General features: G+C 37.5%; 1 protein-coding gene and 1 pseudogene across 2 annotated transcripts in view; both read right to left on the bottom strand.

Annotated features, from left to right (window-relative positions):
* The window catches only part of Cpa6 (carboxypeptidase A6), a 341,537-nt gene that overhangs the window by 238,467 nt on the left and 80,499 nt on the right, over positions 1-22,571 (bottom strand). The gene's annotated exons all lie outside the window — the stretch shown is intronic.
* The window catches only part of LOC109117643, a 29,737-nt pseudogene continuing 7,557 nt past the window's right edge, over positions 392-22,571 (bottom strand).

The raw sequence follows: 22,571 nt of genomic DNA, 5'->3' as shown, positions 1-22,571 counted from the left end.
CATAATGAATGAGAAAATAGAGATATTTATAGCTAAGTGGATGCATATTGAAGCCATATTCTAAAGTGAAATTAATAAGTTACACATGTGTAAATACCAAATTGTTTCTGTGGTGTGAAACACTAAAAGTATAAATAAGGATCATAATCTATAATTGATATTGTTTAATAGCAAGAAAAGGTCTAAAAGAGTAGAGGAAGTAGCAGGGGTAGGGAAAAGGGAAAAGAAAAAAATTGTGAAAAGGAAAAAACATGGAAACAATGTCTTTGTAAACAGGGAAGGGTGGAGGGGCTGGGGAATAATAACCTGATAAATAATGTATATGTACAACACCTCAGTGATGAATGTAACTGTACTGCATACCTAATATGTACCAATAAATTTAATAAAGTTAAGAAAATTCTTGTGTGTTCTGCATCTCCTTCAATAGCTTAACATTTTTCTTGTTTTCTCCAGGTCTCAGTTTGGAAAAATGCTTCTAACTTGTGACTCCAGAAGAAGGAAAGTTTTCCTTCTTCATCAAGTCTTTTTGTTAGGTCTTACTTCCTTCTGCTGCTTGTCTAGCTCCTGCTTCTCCAGGAGTGCTTGATATTTTTGAACCTTAGTTATTTGATTGGCTTTTGCTTCCATCCTTCCCACAAATGCCTGCAGTTCACAAATGCCTCTAAGTTGTCTTTCAATTCAGTGTTTGTGTAAGTTTTGCAAGCTGCTGGTGATCAAAGCTCATCTGACCAAATTCCTCCTCTAAAGTGTATAAGACTTCTGACAATTTTTCAGTGATGCTGCCAAAAGAGGCAGGTGTTACTTTTACTACCTCATGAACATACTTGTTTTTCCAAGGGAATGTTGTTCACCACCCAATCATTACACACAACTTTACTTTTTGCTTCATTAGGTGAAAGACACACTGAACATTGGCTACTATAGCATGGCTAGGAGTAGTGGACTTTATAGTCACAGATGTCATATCACACAAGCATAATCTATAATGAGGTTGTGCACCAAAGTTATTCCTAGGTCCTTTTTTTTCTGGTGGCTTTGACTTAAAATTTTCTTTTTTCTTGAAGTGGAAGTATATGAAATTGTTTTTCTTCAAATGTAAGTCTCTGTTCTTCATTGAATCTTGCTTTCAATTTTTTTTTCTGTAAGGACCTGCATTACGGTAAGTTTATTACATTCTTGTTCAAGAAGATCCAATTTTACAAGTCGGCCCTGAATGTGTGTCTGATCATTTTGTTCTCTTTCTAGGGTCATCTGTTTCTCCAAGACAGATGTTATCTTCATTTCTGAATGATTTATCACATTCTGCACGTATTCCAATTATTTTTCTGAGACTGCATTTATTTTTTGCAGCTAGCAGCTGAGATGTCAGTTCTTGATTATGCTTTGATTCCTCATTCTTTGACTTCTCCCTTTTCTTGTATCCATTCATCTAGTACTTTTAAAAAATATTCAATTGTTTCTCTCAATGAAGTTTTAATACTTCCTTCTGCCTGAATCCTCCTAAATTCTGAGAGTTGATCTTATCTTGAAAATAGAACATATGGCTTCTCTTGAAGCACAATGTATGGCTCTACTATTGCTTTCTCGATTGGCAAGTATAGGTCTACCTGGGCAGCATCATAGTTCACTACTAAGGAAATGTTTACCAGGTGGCTATAATATGTATGGAGACTAAGAACATAAGCCATATTTCCATTAGACTTTGATGGGTTTAGCTATGTTGCTGTATTTGAGGACTGAGAATCAAAAGCTACAGACACTTATGTCACCAATATCTTTCTGGCTGCCCAGGGTGGATCTCTTCTGACCGGGCTCACTCCTGGGTTCTTCAGCTCTTCTTCAGGGTTCTAGAGCCACCCACCAGGGACAACCTTAAGAGGAATCCCAGATGGAAGGGATAGGGGTGCAGCTTCCAGGATTATTAAACCCCTGTCACACATCCACATTGGGAAGCCTATGCTCAGAGCGCATGTGGAAAGATACGTTTTCTACTGAGAAATTTTTATTCTGGTGTTTTGCTTACTTTGGACTTACATCATGATGATGATGATGATGATTGCTGTTGAGATATTTGAGGTTCTTATATATTTCAGATATGAATCTGTTATAAGATAGTATTTTCTCTCATTCTGAAAGTTTTCTTCATTCTTTTTTTTTCCTGCTGTGCAGATATTTCTTAGTTTCATATGACTCCATTTGTCTCTTTTTGCTTTCATTTCTTGTGCTTTGGGGATCAATCCAAAAATTATTTCCCTACACCAATGTTCAGAAGTATTTCTCCTTCTGTCCTCTACTAATTTCATAGTTTCAGATCTTACACTTAGGTCCTTGATCCATTTTGAGTAGCAAATAATTCCACTCTTGAAAACTTGCATGCACATGAGGAAAGTTATGCAGAAATAATAGTTTTATATCATAATCACAAAACAAAATTAGGCACTGCCTTAGCTGTTGTCCCGTTGCTGGGACAAAATATCCGATACTCGTAACTTAAAGGAGGAGAGTTTTATTTTGGCTCATAGTTTCCATCCATTGGTTGGCTCCAATGCACAAACAGCAGAGTGGAAAGGTATCATGGAAGAAAACTGTTCAAGTCTGCAGCCTGAAAGAGACATCATTCTGTCTTCATATCATGGCGTAGCTTAGAGGAGGGGAGAGGTAGTACCTTGAGGACAGCATGGATACTACTGCAATACATTCCATTATGGCTACCTTGGCACTACAGGTATTTTATGTCAGGATGTTTATGTGAGTTTGTCCCAAGAGCAAGACAACTCCAATATGTGATGTTCCAGGTTCTGTGTGAACTAAGACAGAAGAAAGGCAAAACTTCCCTCTACTCTATATCTTAATATAGGTGACAATTAATTTTGAATATCAAATTGACTGCTGCATACAAGGTTAGTAAAGCACTCTTCTGGTTAGGTATATATGAATCATGGAGGTGAGACCTTGGAAACTATACCTGCTCCCTGGACTTTTCCTCCCTGAAACTCTTCCCCTCTGCTCCATTTTCTGGCCACCAAGAAGTGGGCAGCTTTGCTCTATAATACTCTTACACCATGATATTCCTGCCTGGAAGCTAGCCAGCTATTTAATTGAATCATTTGAATCCAGGAGCCAAAATAAACCTTTCTTCCTGTAAGTTAAGGGTGTCAGGTATTTTTTTCCAGCAACAGGAAAGCTAATTCTCTATAGCACATAGTTCTGAGAGTGAGTAACTCAGGAGTAGCAAGAAAATAACAATGAAAGTAGGTACCACAAGCCTGTGGTATGACTTCATGCCTTTCTCTGTTATCATTCATTCATCTCTCCTGTCCTCTCCCTCTTTTTTTGCAGTTCTGAGGACTGATCACATAACCTTTGTACTGAGCTATATTTGTTGGCCTTTTTATTTTTTATTTTGAAACATGGTCTCACTAAGTTGCCCAGGTTGGGATTGAATTTGTAGCATTCCTCCTGCCTCATCCTCCTACAGTGCTGGGATTACAGGTATATGCCACCATGCCAGCTCTGTCTTTATATATATATATTTTTTTTTGGACCAGGGATCTAACTCACGACCTTGTGCTTGGAAGGCAGGCATGGCACCACTGAGATAAATCCCTGGCCCACCATCATTATATCTTAATGTACCATAAACACACCATACTGTGTTTCACTATAGTGGTACAATTAGAATGGTGCTACCTAGGCACGGCAGCACAGATCCATAATTCCACCACTCCAGAGACTGAGGCTGGAAGATTGCTGTGAGTTCAAGGACAGCCTGGGCTATACAGTGAATTCAAGTTAAGCTTGGACTACATAGCAAAACTCTTGTCTCTAGAAACCACCACCACACCACCACGACCACTAACAACAACAAACCTACAAATATGATGTGCTATGTTTGGATCTAATGTCCTCCAATGGCTCGCGTGGTAAAGATTTGCTCTCTAGGGCAGTGCTATTGGGTGAAGATGGGCATAGGAGGAGGTCTTTAGGTTACTAGGCAGGGTGTAACTCCTCACAAGATAGTGGGATTCTTGCCACCTTGCACTCTCTTTCATTTCCTAGCCATGAAATGAGTGATTTTGCTCTGCCATATGCTCCCCACAATGTGCAGACTTACCATAGACTCAAAGCAACAGAGCCAACCTGTCATGGACTAGAATCTCTGAAAGTGTGAGCCAAAATAACCCTTTTTTCTTAAGTTGATTATCTCAAATATTTTGTTATAGCAATGGAAAGCTAACTGACATTCACACACACATACACACACACACACACACACACAAACTGGTAGTAAAAAATGAAGTCTTTGCTATTACCATATATTCGATACTCTGAAACTGGTTTGCAGGAACAATTTGAAAAGTTTGGAGGACCAAGGTGAAGAAAATCTAGAATGCTGTAAGTAGAGCTTAATGGATGATTTTGATGGATGCTCAGAAGACCAGAATGATGATTAAAATGCTCACAGGAAAAGATAAGGCGATCAGGTTTCAGATAGAAAACAGCTTTTCTGGAAATCAGAGTAGAGGTCATATTTGCTATATCAAGAAAAAATGAGTGCATTTTGTTTATGCCCTGATGCTTCATGGTTTGGTAAAGGAGATTTAAAGGCAGCAGAGCTCTCAGGCAGGGGCATGGATGGTTACCTTTAGCCAAATTTACAGTAAGAACAGGAGCAAAGAGGAGCAGCACAGAAAGAATTGAGAAGTTTAAAGATTTGGGGGTGGTATAAAAGTGCAGCCAAGGAAGGTGCAGAAATTAGCACCTTTAAAAAGAAGTCAAGAGTCTTGTACCAGGACAATAGAAAGGAAACTTTGAGGGCATCTCAAGAATCTGCAAGGCCACCTCACCCATCACAGGCTAAGTACTATAAAAGCATAAATAGATTTTAAAGACTCTTCAGGGAAGTCTTTTGAGAAGAAGACTTGATGCATCTTTCTCAAGACAGACCTGGAACTCATTTCTCTGTATTTAGCCAGCAAGGTTCTAGAGGCCCATGCAGTCATGTTTCAAATACAGATAAACTCATGCTGGTGGTAGACCTTGGTGTCATCCATGTGATGCTGGCTTTACTGGCAGGCAGAATGAAGAATTAGAGGCTATGGCAACTTCTTTCAAAATTCCAAAGGAAAAGACAGTAAGTCAAATGGTATGCAGAAGTATCAGAGTCCCTGAAGTCAATCCCCCAGCAGGGTAAGTCACTGAACTGTGACAGTGAAGCTGAAGAAGCAAGGGAAACCCTGAGAAGATAGAGGAGTCAGCCTGCTGAGGGAAGCTGCAGGAAGTGTGTAAAGCCAGGCTGATGTGGACGGTAACTAGTAAGCTGCGGGTTGGAGCTTTCTAAGCCCGTGGGAGCCCAAATCCTGCCACAGTATGTTCGGATGCTGATTATAAGGAGTTAATGTTTGTCCTTCTGGGCTTCCATCTGCTTTCATCCAATTCTTCTTCATAATTTTCCTATTATTCCCTTTGGAAGTTTGCCTTGTATCACTGTATCTTGCAAATGTGTAACCTGTATTTGATTTTTTTAAAACGGGATCATAGCTGAGTTTGTCTCATGTCTCAGAGGAGAATTTGGACTTGGACTTTTGAGCAATACAGGAACAATTATGACTTTGGGCATCTTAGAGTGGATCAAATACGGTTTTTCATTGTGAGATAGACACGAACCCTTGCTGGCCAGGGACCAAATACTGTAATTTGGATCTTGAATGTCCTTTCCTGTTCATTTCCTCTCCCATATGCTTTCACTACAACATGCGTTTTTTCACAGGCTCAAAACAACTGGGGTAATCAAGCATGGACTGAAACCTCCAAAACTATAAGCCAAAATATACCTTTCTCTTTGAAAGTTCTTTTACTCAAGTATTTTCTTTTAGTAACAGAAATCTAATGGACATACATAGGAAAGTCTATATTCAGATATATCATACAGTAAGGAATGGGATGATTACACTTCTACAAAGTAACTTCTATCACCCACTACTACTAATAATATGCCTTGTTCCTAAAGGAGAGTTATCTAAGAGTAATTAAAGAGAGAAATGTTTAAAAATTGAAGATCTTGGTACATATTTCATCCAAACAATAAAATTATGGTAGAGCTTTGTATCTTATTTACTTGTATATCCTAGAATTCAATTAAAGACAGAAAGTGGTTATAAAGGAACTGCACATTGACACAAAAGTATGAATTTAAAAATGAATGTCAACTTTCCTGATAGAAAATAAGTCTGATTTGGCTGATTGGTTTGCCAATGAAGTATATCTTTCATATGACACATGGTTTCCTAAATGAGGTATTCCTGAAGCTTCAAGATTTACAAAGAATTATATTGTGAAGTATGTAATAGCACTTTTTAAATAAAATAACATTATGTTGATTCCATGGAATAACATCGAAAAGTGTTCAATTTTCTCGAGTCTTTTGAAAATAACAGGTTAAATAAAAATGAGTGAGAGATACCTATTTTGCAGTGTTCTTCTGGGGGATATAAGTAAAGAAGCTAACTGGATTGGTTTTCAGGTCTGTCTCTGAAAGACAATAACTCCTCGGACTAAGCAGGCCTCCCTGGAAGGGCTGTGGAGTTGTCAGGAGAGAATCATGGGAGGGAAGAAAGACATTCTTGTTAAAGGTAAGAAAGGATTTGTTGAAGAAGCAAGATATTTGTTCATTTAATAAACATTTATTACTGTGCAAACATTTTTCTAGGTGCTAGAGATAGTCATGCAAAAGGCAGGACATCTTCTGAAGTTATGCAGCTTACATGTCAGTGAGGAAGGCAGAAATAGTAAAAAAATTTAAATCATGATGAGGGCTATGAATGAGATAATTTGAACATAAGTAGAGTGGAGGGTTCTATTTCAGAGTGGGTGGTCAAGGGAAGCATACTAGATCAACTCTTTTTCCTTTGAGATAGAGTCTTGGTATATGGCTCAGGGTGGCTTTGAACTTGCTATGTTGCCCAGGCTAGCCTCAAACTTCTGATTCTCCTGTTTCAGCTTCCAAAGTGCTGGGATTATAGATATACATCACTATTCCTGGCTCTGAATCCACTTCTGAAGTAAAATCTAGATGGTTAAAGAGTTATCAGGGAGAAGATCTGAGGGGAGAGCGTCCTAAGAAAAGAAAGCCCAAATGCAAAGGCCTTGTGTTGGAACATGGTTGGCCTATTTGAGGAAAAAACATAGTCCTGCAGGAAAGCATGGAAAGAGGTGGTATGGAGAGGGAGGCAGAGGCAGATCAGATGGAGAACTGTAATCACTATACAGAGTCTATTTTTTATGCTCCATACAAGAGAAGCTCTTAGAGGGCTTTATTCAAGACAACAATATCTGATTTATATTTTTATTTTTTTGGTATCGGGTATTGAACTTGGGGCCTTGTACTTGTGAAGCAGGCGGCAGCATCACTGAGCTAAATCCATGGCCCTGATTTATATTTTTAAACACCCACTCTGATTGCTGGGTGGAACATATACTACAAGAAAAGAGAAGTAAAAGGGTAGAGTAGAGTGGCCATTTGGGAGATGACTGTGACAGGCTAGGTGAAAATTTGGTAAATATGTGTGTATGTTGGCGTGTTTGTGTAATATATATATATATATATATGTATATGCATGTATATATAATGTGTATATACACGTATATATGTATATACAGTGTGTATATATACATCTATATAATGTACATATGTCTGTATCTATATATCTTCTAAAGAAATTGGAGACAGAGGCAAAGGCCAGCATATTTTAAATGTAGAGCCAAGGTTATTTACTAATGAGTTTTCACAACAGAAGGAGGGTGAGGGAGAAAGGCATCACAGAAGACTCCTATATTTTGGTCAATAACTGAAGTCGGGGAGGCTGGAGTGAGGTTTGGCAGGGATATTGAGCTTCTTTGCCACCTTGCATGTTACACTTCAAGTGCTGTCAAACACCAATATGGCAATTTTAAGGAATTACCTTGGATATATGAATTTGGGACTTAGCAGTAAATTAGGGCTGAAGGTATCAACTTAGCAGTCACTGACATGGTTAGTATTTAATACCATATGCATTAATAGTTGCTTTACTATTAATGGGGCAATACCCAAGAAGCAAAGAGAAGGGAGGAACTGGGAATAGGAAAATACCCTTCCAGTCTATGCCTGTAGTAACCGGTCTCTTCTGACTGGCCCCAACTCCAAACAGCACATTCAGTGATGAACCTAAGAATTCTCACTCTGCTTCTGGGCAGCCAAGAGTGGAGCAGCTTTCCCTGCCATGCCCTCCTACCATGTTGTTTCTGCCTTGGAGACTGCAACCATGGACTGAACTCTAAAACCTTGAACAAAAACAAACATCTCCTTTAAGTTGTAAATATTGGGTATTTTGTCCCAGTGACAGAAAAGAGACGAATACACCACCAGAATATTCATTTCACTCGTATGTCTTATGCCCTGCACAGACTGTATTGAAAATGTGAAAATCAGAAATAGAATTAATATTCTAGAAATTGCAGGTTAGACTTTTTTATAATTATTCCTTCATTGTGTTTATAAAATTAGGTGTTATACATTCAATAGGGATCATATGAAAAATTAAACAGTTGAAAAATGCAGAGAACAGCATTGCTGCCAAGTCAATAGACATTTCTCATAGAATGTTAGTATTTTTTGTTGTCATTTATTTCTTTGTTTTTGTTTTTTTGACATAGGTTACTCACTATGTAGTCCAGGCTGGCCTTGGACTTTTGGTGGTTGTCCTACCTTGGCATTATAGGCATGCACAGCTACACCCAGCTTCAGAAGGCTGTTTTGAAATCACACTGCTGCCCTCCCTGCTTCTCAGCTCCAAAGTCCAGCCAGGAGCAATTGGAACCTAAATCACATATGGCACCTGGCTGCAAGGTAGCTTGAGTTTTGTGGCCTTTTCCAGCCAGAGAGGCATTTGAAAAGGATATCACATGTGCCAAATTTACCACATTTGTAAGAAAGATGGGGGTGTTGTGTGGTTTTAAAATTAGGCCTTCACTTTACCGGGAATTTTAAGAAATATTATTGGAAAATTTTCATGTAGGATTTTTTTTTCTGGTTTGTGGAAGGGATAAAACAGCTACAGAAAACTGTGGAAAAGCTACCTTGGAAGCTGTGAGCCAGATTTTGAAGCGAGCCATTCTGCTAACCAGAAATAAGAGTTGACTGAAATGATTGTGAGAATCACACTGAAGGATTTCATCGATGGAACTGGACAATTCCAGTTCTGTTTACTTGCCAAATATGTTCCTTAGAGATTTTCTTTTTGATGATGTTAATTTGTTTTGGGAAAAGAACACACACACACACACACACACACACACACACACAGGACACATACTTGTGATATATGAGTGATCTTTACATCTTTGTTGGTGACTGTGTTTTACTTCTTGTTGGATGTACAATTAATACAGAATGCAAAATGAGGAATGCAGGTATTGATTTTGTTTTTCAAGCAGAGGCTAAGAAAACTGCAAAAAATCTTAATAGCTATAAATACCTTTATTTTCTCTGCTTAAAAATCTTTGGGATATAGACAAAGATGGCTATAGCTTATTTGGCTTATTTCAAATTATATTAGAAATATCGTAATGTAATGTGAATATGAATTTTGTTTTTATAAAGGATAATTGGATTTATAACAATGAACCAAACTGCCAGTCTGCAGGAAACTTGCCAATTACAATGTTTCATGTAGGTGATTGAATCCTAACAATAATAAATTACAATGGTACTGAATAGATTTTAGTTAAGATTTTAAAACTTTTTCCAAAGATTTTCAAACTTCCCATGTATTAGCTCATCTAAATCTCATTTTAAAGTAATTTTCTACATTTTATGATATTTGATTATTTCTATTATTGAGGATTTGAAGAAATGGTAAACTTACAATGATTATCAGTGTCAAAATTTCTTGTAATGTCTCTAAGCAAAGGATGACACAAGAATTATGTATTTGTTGTCATTTATGGCTTGTTCATTTGAATTTGGAACTTTCTAAGACATAACAGCCTTGAGGTTCAAGTTCAGTCTCACATAAAGCTCCTTCAATGGTCATGGTGGTGGATATTGTAAATGATGAAAAGGAAAGGAAAAGTGTTAAAATGACAAAACTGCAAATTATCCATCCAGAGGGCACACAGCCAAGTGAAGGGAAATGAGAAAAAACTCAGTAAAGTATGAAGAGTGCGGCTCAGACATACAAAGTGGGTTTTTGAACTATTGTGCACATTTTCCCCATATGACTGAAGAGCCAAGATAGACCCAAAGCCAAGATAACCCTTTTTCCTTTTCCTTCTTTATTAAATATATGTGGGGACTGCATGGATGTACGAGGCTAGTGATTTAGTCTTGTGAGTCCCTTTTCTGGAAGAATAAATTTATTTATTTGTTGTTTTTGCTGGTAAGACTGTCTGATGTATAAATGTAACAATGCAGGAGCAGTTCTTTCAATGGTCAAGAAATACATGTGCATAATTACCATATTCATAGGGTGTTCTTGGTTCCATGTGAACAGAAAACACACCTCAAATTGGACCAAATTACAATGGGTTATTATTTGTTTATAAGTGAAAGGGCTAACAATAGGTCAGCAGAATTTGATCAGTGCTTCAGCTACATTTCTGTGCAATTCTCTTAGCTCTACATTCTTCTGTTCCTTCAACAGGGCAGATTTCCCTTATGGGCATAGAATGGCTAGGGCAGTTCCAAGCCTCACACTTACATATCACATTGTCAAAAAGAATGGGGAACTTTTTCAGCTATTCAAAGAAAAAGCTCTAAACTTCCCTTCAATCAATTAGGGTGCCATGTGTGCACATCTTGAACCAATCACTGTGCTGGGGGAGTGCTCTGTGCTGATTCAACTTCATGTTTACTGAGGTTGAATCCTGCATTGTAGCTGTAGAGTTGGTGGGGAGGAGGAAGATGCACCATAAAAACCCATGGCATATTCACAGTAAGGCAAATGGGATGGGAGGCCATCTACATGTTCACGCATGTAAATCAAGACATGTTACTGCTTGTATTTGCCTTAAATACCCTTCTCCAGTTCTTTCCCAAACTGTACCACAGAGGGCCGGTGGGATGCCTGAAGGGTTTTAATGTAAAGGGCCTGTAACTTGCAGGGGCAGGAGGTAGAGAATAATTTCATTAGGCTCCTACAAACCAAAGCCTTTTCAAAGAATATTTGGAGGATGCAGATTTTTGACATTCAACAGCAGTTCACGAATCAGTTTAATGACGAATCATCAGTAAAGGAATGTTAATATTAGCAGTCTAAAATTAACCACTCAGAATCCAGAGTCAAAGAACTGTTGTCAGCTACGTTCAAAGGCAAAAACTAAAATCTGCTTTTTTTTTTTTGGTCTCCTCAAAAGGAATTTCCAAGAAATTTCATAGCATTGTGACTACATAAAGTAATTTTCTATTTAACACTGTACCTTCTTCAAGATGTAGTTCTTAATGCTTTCATATTATATAGTTAATTTTTCTCATTTGGTGACTAAAATCTCTATATGATATAAGGCTTTGTGATGGATGAGTAAAAGATCTTGGGACAGCTATGGTTCTGCCACCTGCTTAACAAACCCAAGGTCCCGTGTTCAATCCCCAGTACCAAAATAAATAAATAAATAAAAATATCATGAGATTCTGAAAGTCCAGGATAGTGGACATTTTTTTAAAAAAAAATTTGCATTGGGCAGCATGGAATTGAAAGGAGACTAGAGCTCCTAACGGCAAATGTCTGCAACCTCAGCCCTTAACTGCCTTTCCTAAGGCCCTACAACAAATACCTCTTCCTTTTAGAATGCAGTAAGTGTTCAAGCAGTATCAAGGGCGATTGACTAATGCAGTTTTGTCCAGGAAGGGTTCTAATCTGCTAAATGTCTTTGATAATGTTTTTTTCCAAGTGAGGCTGGAGAATGAGTTCTGTAGGCATCATGAAAAAATTGGCATATTTAGACAGTCTCTACTCCAATCTCAAGGACTTACAATGACAAGTAGCCAAATTTGTCTAGTTTTCTACTTTTGCACTTTGGATTTTAGTACCACTTTTTCTATTACTAGTTATGAAATTCAAGGCAAATGATTTTACCTTTGTGCTCTTCCTGTCAGACATAGATAATGCTGCCCCTTCCTTGCAGCACTATTGGCAGGATCAAATTAGGTAGCATGTAGGTATTCTTTGAATACTGCAAAGGTTTACAGTAGTAGAGAACTATTATTTAATCTTTCAACATGTAAAATGGTTTGAGGTGTTTTGACCATGCAATTCTTAAATGTGCCTATTATTTCTTTGTTGTAATAGGAATTCTTATTGCAGAGTACTATAGTTTGATCATTCTAAAAAGCAAAGTATTAAGATGCTTCTACTTTATGAAATAAGATACTAAGAAAAAAAAGTACAAATAAGTCTTTTGGTTATTATCATGCAAGTAGAATGGCAGTTAAATCTCTGATAGCAGGGATCCAACCTTACCATTAGCAGTGTCTGTGATTTAATTTGCTTTAATGAGATGGAGAGAGAGAGAGAGAATGCCTACTAAGACATACAAAACTTTAGAATCAGGAAAATGGATTTTTACAGAAAGACATAAGGATGTATATTTTCTTGAGATTAATTCTAAAGTTCCTTTATTTGGTCACGTACAACATTTAAAGCCCTTAGTATAAACTGCATAAAACAGCATTTTACTCGGTTGTAATTCCTTTGTTCTGCATTAGTTTGATGGGAAAATCAAACTAACCCTCCTCTCGTTCTAATCTTAAGGCAGATCAGGGAAGTTGGTTCTTATACCTATTCAGAAGTTCCAGGAAAAGAAGGGGTGATGTGATCAGCTGGAAATGGCAGGGAGGTCCCCGTGTACCTCTCTGTAAGAGCAGCCTTGCAAAGGAGTAATCTCTGTAATCCCTGACTTCAAATGACCACCACTGTCGAATTAGAAGAAAGACACAGCAGTGAGGAGTAGGTGATTTGTAAAGAAGTATCTGAGAATGATTTAAAACAAAAATTCACTGTACATTTCCTTTTCCTTGGTCCCAAGGTTACATTTTACTCATTCTCCTTTCTAGACAGAAAATACTTGACCTTGCTGATATAAAGGCTATGGGCTTTGCTGTGTTGTAATCTTCCTCCTCTTAGTAGTCTTTGTAGACTCAGAAATAAATCAAGGGTGGATAACTGGAGGGATTTTTCCTTCTCTTTTGCTCAAATTGTGAACGGGAGAAAAAATGTTCAGGGGAGAAAAATGTTTGCAGGAGAAAGGGCTGCCTGGGACTTTTTGTCCAGGTTACTTGATATCGTCAACTAAACATGTAGCTGACCTGTTCTCATATTTCTGACTTCAGAAACCATTTTTTCTTTTCCATGGAAGCTATGACTCTAAATGATGTGGTTTGTTGTAGTTTCTGTTTCTAGTATCCCATTGCATTCCCTCCAAATATCCCCATAAATATCACAGGAAAGGAAACACGAATGAACACTGTAATGACTGGTGAGCCCCAAATCAAGGTTATTCACTGTGTAACTCTTAGGAGTCATACATCATGACAAGGAACTCAGGCAGTTCCGGGTGATGTGATGTCTTCATGTGACATTTGGTGTGAGCCTGAGTCCATGGTGGAAAGAGGACTTTAGGACATCCATGTGAGTTTTAAGGTGTGGTTCCATCTCTTAACCTATCTGATGTTTGATCATCTATAAAATGGCAAACTTTACCTACTTAACAGGGCCTCAAGAAAGTCAAATGAGAACAGAAGCAAGGGTGCCAGATCCAAAGGCATGAGTCCCCAGGCATAGGGCTATGGATCTGTGAGAAGTGTTTTTAAGTATTTTTACTTAGGGAAATTGAGGCAGAATGATACTAATTCTCAAATATAAAACCCCAAAATAATGAACATAACCCCACATTCCATAATCCCACCCATCTCTTCACCCTTGTGTCTGTTTATTTTGTTTAAACCTACAGCATTCCCAGATTCAGACTAAGAGAAACTGGAGCAGTGGCTTAGAAGAGTAGGATTGTAAACTGGACTAAGATTCAGAGTGAGAAAGGATTTGAGTACAGAAACCCCAAATCACAGGGAAATGTTTCTCCTCTATTTCTCTCTAGAAAATAAACAGTAAGTAAAATAAAAAGATAAGCTCAGCACCTTTATGTTGATCCAGTTTCTTTAAACCTGGGAGGATCTTTTTGGTTGTTGCTGTTTGTTGATGTTGAGCATCCAACCCAGGGCCTCACACACTCTATGCCAGTACTCTGCCGTTGAGCTACACCCCAACCCTTTAGTTGCCCAGGCTTTCTTCAAACTAGCAATCCTCTTGTCTGAACCTCCCAAGTAGCTGGAATTATAGGCATGTACTACCACACCTGGCTCCAAGGTATTTTTAAAGGTAGAATAACACTATTCAGGATACATAATATATTATTTCACATCTTGCTCCCTCTCCTTCCCATCTGTTTTTCCCCTTTGAAAGCTCTAGGAGCTCAGCCAGTTCCATACATTCTACCACCCCAGTTCTACTTTTTCCTCATGCCAATGTAGTCTTTCTGCTATCACTAGGAGGGGTTTTGTGAAATGCAAATTTGATCTTATATGCATTGAAGAAGTATTTACTGAGTTTCCATTTCCTACCAGCTATTAGTCTAATTTCTGAAAATCTCCTTCAATAACTTTCCATCACTTATAGAATTGTGTGATGACCAATCACCTCTCTCTCACCCTTTTTATGTGGTCGTTTCTCAACACACCAGGGTTCTTTTTGTTTCCTGAGAGTGGTGTGCCAACTCAAGACTTGGCTTTGCTGATGCCTCTATAAGGAAAACCTTTCCCCTTTTAGTTGGTCTGAAGAATTTTATTCAACGTATAATACATGCCAAGGGGAATTTTCTTTTTATTTTATGAAAAAAAGTTAAAAAAAACCCAAAATTTCATAATCAAAAAGAATAATGGTAATTAATATACTGTATGTCATTATCTTCAAACTACTCAGAGTACAAGACATAAGCCAAAAAGATTCTTAGAAAAATAATAAAACAAAACTTCCTTTTCAAAGAAGATAAACTATTAGTATAAATGAAATCAATTAGCATATATATTGAAATATCTTTAAAACAATCGAATTTATATTTTGGGTATTTGAACATCTCCCTACTTGCTATCTCTTAATTTTTCACTCTACCTATCTATATATTTTTTATCGTATAAGAGAAATCATGTGATATTTGAGCTTGTGTTTCTGACTTATTTCACTTAACATTACATTCTCAAGTTGCATCCATTTACCTATGAATGCCTCAAGTTTACTTTTCTTTATGGCAGTGTAGTGCTCCATTGTGTATAAATACACATTTTCTTTATCCATTCATCTGTTGATGATCATATATGTTGTTTCCAGGATCTAGCCATTATAAATTGTGCTGCTATAAACATGGGTATGCATGTATTACTCTAATATGATGATTTTAACTCTCTTGGGAATATTCCTAGAAGGGGAATAACTGGGTCAAGTGGAATTTCTATTCTAGCTTTTTGAGGAATCTTCACACTGACTTCCATAGCAATTGTACTAGTTTACATTCCCACCAACAATAAAGTTCCTTTTTCTCCACATCTGTCACTGTATATCTACATGAAGAAGACTGAGTTTAGAACCACATAGCTTACCATGTACTATAAAGCAAAGGAAATTTTCTTAAAGGCTTCTCTGATTGTTTCTTTCTGTCTAACCCAGAGTGAGGTTTACCACTGCCTTGCAGACTATAAGTGCTACAACATGTTTGATGCTGGATTGTAATGCTTTCTTTCCGTGACTATCTCCCTGGCTATAGCACAAGCTTCCTCAGGTCAGACTTAGTTCTTGTGCATCTTGGTGCACTCAGTACCTGGTGTGATACATAATAAGTCACATAATGCACATTTGTCCCAAGGATAACAGCAGAGGTGTGACAGGCAATCAGCTTCTGCTGTTAGACTAATACAGACCAAGTAATTTATGAAGAAAAGAAATTCATTCACTATAGTTCTGGAGGTTGGAAAGTCCAAGACTGAGGTGTTACCATCAAGCAGGTGATAGCCTACATGCCACATCCCCACATGGCAGAAGGGCAAGTGAGCACGCACAGAGAAGAGGAAGGAGAAAACATGCTCCAGAGGTCTCTCACTTCTATAACAAAGCCACTGCCTGGATAACTATGCTAAAGGTACTAACCCATTCATACAGGTGGGGGGCCACATGACCAAATCACTTTTTAAAATTCCTACTTCCCAATACTTTCCCAGCAGCCATTAAAATGCAGCATGAGTTTTGGAACAGACAAACTATAGCAATCCTCAAGCCAGAAACCAAATCTTGCTACGGAAAGTTCCTTCTCCTCCACCCAACAACCAACCAATTACCAACATCTAATACTTTCTCTGTGTGATACAAATCTCAAATCTCCTTTCTCTTTCATCTCCACAGCTCCTTTATTGGTCTCTCTGCTGCCACCCTGCTGTATATGTGGTCTCCACAAACAAGCTAACATTTAAAATATCCTGTCCTCTTTGCTTAAAAGTGTTCAGAATCTTTCCATTCATGGAAGATTAAATTATTTCTGAATTCTTAGGATAGCTTGTAAACTGTGTCCTCGTTGGCCCTGCTTTCCTTGAATCATTTCCTTTCACTCTGAATCTGGTTCCCTTGAATCCTTTCCCTTCATTCTGTACTTTACAAAAATACAGTCTGTCTCTTTTTCTGTAATGGGCTAGTATTCTCCCTAGCAAATGGGAACAGATGCATGACAGTTCATATTATTGCAGTCATTAGTGGATGCTGCAAATCACCAGATTATGCTGTAGCTGTCAACCATCACTGAAAAGAAATAAATTGCTAATTAAGAGATAAGGCAATATGACATATGTGTAACCACACTACCAGAGGTGAAAAAGCAATGTATCAAACTATTTATTTAAATAACTGGAGTCAATTATGGTATAGTTTACCTTGGAAAAGGTGGAACTGATTAAGGTACTCCATTGATTTGTCTAAGAGAGGTAAGTCTTTGTGCTCTGATGCACTTGAATTACTATTGAAAATATATGTTTTCAATATATATTCAATACATATACTTCAAATCTACACTTTAATAAACCACAACGTAATTATGTTTGCAAAACTTCCCAGAGATTCTATTTTATATTGCAACAAGGTATTCAAATAGCTGAATGCTAGAGGACTTTACATTACCAAATCTATCTTATTCATGAATTCTACCAATGCAATTTATTTTCACATTTATCATAAGAAATAAATCACATGTTGTTATCAAGATAAAAATCACATTTTATGATACATTGCCTGTTTCTTTATTGCATTTCTTTTATTGCTTAGAGATTTTCCCCAGTGATAAGCCAAAATGATTTTCAAAAAATAAATTGGAAAAGATAGAAACCTTTAAAATACCATTTTCCTCTACTGTGAAGAAACTTCATTGCTGTAGTCAGTATTTTAATAATCTAAGTAGAAAGCAGTTATAGAAGCTTGGTTATTTCAAATATAGTTGAGGATCAGCAAAAAACAAACCCCAAGTGCTCTGATTATATTATTTAGGGAATCAGTGCATTATAACAGAGAGGCTTTAGCCTGTGGATTTAGAAACTTAAATTTGAAATACTGTGCCTGTGAGATCCCTAGATTTGGGATAATTTCTCTGTGCCTCCGGTTTCTCTGGATGATATTACATCTACTTATAATGTGGTGAGATGTAAGTGACCTTACACACCAGTATGGTAGCTGGAATGTAGTCAGGGTTAATAATTGCAATTTAATGAACTATAATGATTCAAAATTTTCCATTTTTTCCCTTTATTCCCAAAGGAAGATGCCAAGCTACCTTTGGTGTTCAAATCACTGAGCAGCTAGACTTGATGTAGTGACTGATTCTATTAGTTTTCTAAACGATGTGGGTTTTCTGGAAGACATATTTATTCTGTCGTGGTTTACTTGAGAGTTTAGTGACTTTGGCATTAGTATTATTGCCAGGAGTCTGAATTAATATGCCTTCTCTGTCACAGAATTCTGCAGTTATTGTGCTTGTGTTTACAATTCCATTCTAAAGGGATAGTGCTTTTTACAAAACTATATGACCTTTCTGGAAAGCCAAGTACTAGTCCATTTATTCCTTTATTTAGGCATTTAAGTGTCCATTGAGTGTGTTGTATACACTACATACTGATCTAGTCAAAGAGGAAACAGCAGTGATCACATATACAAAATTCTCCAATCTCTGTCAGTGATGGAATCAACCTATAGAGTAAATAAAATGTATAGCATGTAAGGTGGTGAGAAACACTACAGAGACAGTATGGCAGGGAAAGATAATGTGGAGTCCCATACAGAGGACTTCTGGCTTTAAGTATGGTGCTCAAGGAATGTGTAATTGAGAAGGAGACACTTGAATAAAGATACAAAGATTAAAAAGCCACATGGACCTCTGGTGGAGCAGTGCTTCAGACAGAAAGAAGGACAAGTGTAGAGACCAAGACATAGAGATATGACTGGTGACAGGGTGAGGAGCTCCATATGGTTTCAGTGGAGCAAATAAGGCATAGTACAGGAGGTATCTGAGGGCCAGGCTTGAAGGTCATTGTGGGGACCTTGACTTTTAGTCAGAAGGATCATGGAAACCACACAGAGCGTTAAACCGAGTGGAGCAAGCTGAGTAGAGCAGAGGAATTATCTTTGAAGCTTACCCTTCCGGTGTGTCAGAAAGCATGCTACCCTCACAGACTACAGACCACCTTGGGGTGGCCCCACAATTGGTCCTCTGAAAATTCAAGTGCCCAGTGAGTGCTTCAGGTCCTATGTAAACTTTGTGTCTCTAAAATCCAACCCAAAATGGAGAGTATACAATTATAGCACAGGAGAATGGGTAGTAAAAGCTGGAAGATCAGTTACATAACACAAAGAATGTGTTCTAGACATTTCTGAGGAACAAGGAATCTGAAACAGCAAGAAAGTGTAGAGAGAAAGACTTCTCACTCGTACAATTCCTAGAAACCATTGTTCTGCTTTCTGTCTCCATGAATTAGACTGTTCTGAATATTTATATAAGTGGAATCACATAATACTTGTCCTTTTGTGACTGGCTGTCTTAATCACTCTCCTTGTAGGTGGGACAAAATATCTGACACCTGTAATTTAAAGGAGGAAAGTTAATTTGGCTTAAGTTTCAGAAGTGTCAGTCCGTGTTCAGCAGGTTCACACAGAAATGGCACAGTGGAAGAGCTTGTTGGAGGAAAGCTGTTCACATCAAGACAGCCAGGAAATGGAAGAGAGAAGCAAGGAAATGGGTAGGAAAATACACCCTTCCAGGTCAATCTCCCAGCAACATGCCCGCCCTGACCAAGTCCTATCTCCTATCAGTAAGTCAGTGATAGTGCCCCCATGGTCCATTCTCTTTCAATGCCCTGCCACTGAGGGCATGGGGCCTTTGGGGACATTCTTGATATAAACTATAACATTGGATTATTTTACTTAACATAATATCTTCATTGTTTACCCATGTTGCAGCATGTATCAAATTTTCATTCCTTTTAAGCCTGGCTAATATTCCAGAGACTTGAGCTCTTTTTTTTTTTAATTGAGTTTATTGGTATTTTTTAGGTATACAGTACACAGTTACATTTATCACTGGGATCTTGTACTTTTACGTGGCAGGTCTTGGTTCTCATTTCTTCCCCATGCCCCAACTGATTTGAGCTCTTTTAAAGTCTACTCCTTCAGACCAGCATACCGTCTTGGACTTTTCTTCATTTGTTCGTGTTACCAGAGCTTCCTCAGACTATGACTTTGGAGACGGCCTTGGAGGAGGCAGATAGTTGGAATTAGGGAAAAGGGGGAGTGGGGTTTTGGGGTTGTTTTTTTTTGCCTACTCTGAAAAGAAGAAGACATTTAGGATGTGTGGCCCTCAATATAAGTTTATATTTAAAGAGAGAGGCATGCAAGAATAATATCTCCAGATGAATTCTATTTTTGGAATATAAGAGGGAAATTACTCTACAAAGAATTCATACACTGACTAGAAATGTAAACACCATGTGGAAGTCCATTCCAACTGCCTCCCTCCTGGCTGTCAGTTTGAGTCTTACTGTACAAGGTCATAACTAGTGATATAGTTTTAAAAGAATGAAACCTTAGGCTACATAGCTATTTTAAGGTTGGGAATACAACTTCTGCATCTAATGATTCATTGCATATTTGGTATTTATGACAAAGCACTGTGTTATTGTGTTATTTTAACATGTATCTCAAGAGGACACAATGGTGTACAGTAAGCACCTTCGAAAGTTATTTGATGTCAGTAATACATGAGGCAACTCTTTCCTTTTGCCTATGAGCCTTCAGAACAAAGCAGTTTCTTGACAACCTCAATTAAAGCTGAGTCACACTGAGATAAAAGAAACAGGAGAAGGAAAATGATAAAAAGGAAAAGAACAGGTACAGTTGATGATTTCCTCTCAGAAAAAAGAATAGGAGGCTGCTGGCCCCTGCAGTGACAGGGCCCAAACTATCCAGAAGAGGAAGTGACTGCTCCTTATTACCTGCCCTTTATGTGTAATGACCTGAAAAATAAAAATTAAATCCATATGTTGTACTGCCTCAGAGGAAAAAAGGTGCTAAACTTCAAGGAAAATATATGAGGTATGATCAAAACATATAGTGAATACTGAAGTTTCAAAAATGTATTATACATACTCTGGTTTCTCTTCAAATAGTATAAAAATTATAAAATTTTATAATATAAAAAGCTACAGTGCCATTAATCCCCCTCAAAATACTACCATTGATTTTTTTCTATTAAATAATTTATTGAACTCTAAGATATTTAAACATATCTAAAATTTGACATTATTCTTAAAAAAGGCACATGAAAAATAACTAATTTTAAACATTTCCACACAAGATAGAGAACTTCAAAATGAAATAACACCAAGTTGGTCATTATACAAAATAAAAGCATTTAATTTGTCTATTTCAAGAAAGCTGTCATTTTTTTGTTGTCGTTGGTACTGTTCTTTATTTTTTTAATTGAATTTATTGGTACATTCTAGGTAGACAGTACAGTTACATTCATTACTGGGATCTTGCACCTTTACATGCCAGGTCTTGGTACTCATTTTTCCCCTTGTCCCCACCCTTCCTTCACTCCCTCCTCCCCTCCCCACCTTCAGACACTTTAATTCCATTATTACATTTTCTCATATTTTTTTCCTTTTCCCTATTCCCCTTTCCCTTTCCTTCTCACTGTTCCTACACCTTTGGTCCTTTTCTTCCTATTTCACATTGCTAATTGCCCTGTTAGGATCTTGAGTACTATTTTAGTTTTTCACACCAGAGAAACTATTCGGTATTTGCATATGTGTGACTTATTTCACTTAGGAGTATATCCTCAAAATGAACCCATTTACCTATGAATGAATCTACTTTCTCATTTTTTATGGCTGAGTAGTATTTATTTCATAGAAAAACCACATCTTCTTTATCCAGTTTTCAATTGATGGGCAGATGGGCTGTTTCCAAGTTTTAGCTATTACAAACTGTGCTGCTATGAACATGGGTGTGCATATATCACTGTGATATGATTCTTTCAATTCTTTTGGAAAGATACCCAGCAGAGGGATGGCCGGGTCAAATGGAACCTCTAATCCTAGTTCTCTGAGGTATCTTCATATTGATTTCCATAGCGGTTGCACCAGTCTACACTCCCACCAACAATGGAGAAGGGTTCCTTTCTCCCCACAACTGCACCAACATTTGTTGTTGTGTGATTTCTTGATAGCAGCCATTCTTTTGGGGTGAGGTGAAATCTCAGAGTTGTTTTCAACTGCATCTCTCGAATGACCAGTGATGTAGAGCATTTTTTCATATATTTACTTGCTGCTTTTTTTTTCTTTGTCTGAGAAATGTCTGTTCATTTCAGATGCCCATTTTAGAATTGGATCTTTATATTTGGGGGCGATGGTTGTAGAAAGCTGTCATTTTTTAGAAATGAAAAGATTTAACTTTTATCAGGATGCCATTATAAATCTTATCTTTTGTTTACAAAACTGTAAGTCACAATAATAATATTCATTTAAGTTCATATCAGTAAGAGAAAGAGGGGCGGGGACTTAGTTCAGTGGCAGTGTGCCTGCCTCTCAAGTGTATCGTCTTGAGTTCAGTCCCCAGTATCAAAAAAGAAAGAAAGGTAGCAAAAATAATCTAACTACTATCTAAATTACTTATGCATTAAATGATATTCTGACTTTTTTTTTCAAATTTAAAACACTTTTTCAGAATCAAATTAACATAAAAATAAAACCACTATTTTCCCAGCATTATATGTTGTACTGTATGTAAGCTCCCAAACAGTTCACTAGGATACATGGGATGTGTGGAAGTGTCAGTGTGTATTCCATTGCTCGTACTTAAATTTACTCCTCTACACTCCCCTTACTGAAAGTTGTCCTCAGCAAACACTGCAAGCAAAAGTTTGTAAGTACTCCCCAAACTCAAAAAGTCTCTATA

Source organism: Fukomys damarensis, unplaced genomic scaffold, assembly GCF_012274545.1.
Source record: "Fukomys damarensis isolate Sample0158 unplaced genomic scaffold, DMR_v1.0_HiC HiC_scaffold_5, whole genome shotgun sequence".
NCBI classification, from domain to species: domain Eukaryota; kingdom Metazoa; phylum Chordata; class Mammalia; order Rodentia; family Bathyergidae; genus Fukomys; species Fukomys damarensis.
The sequence above is the reverse complement of the archived record's forward strand: the minus strand, read 5'-3'. Positions and strand labels throughout refer to the sequence as shown.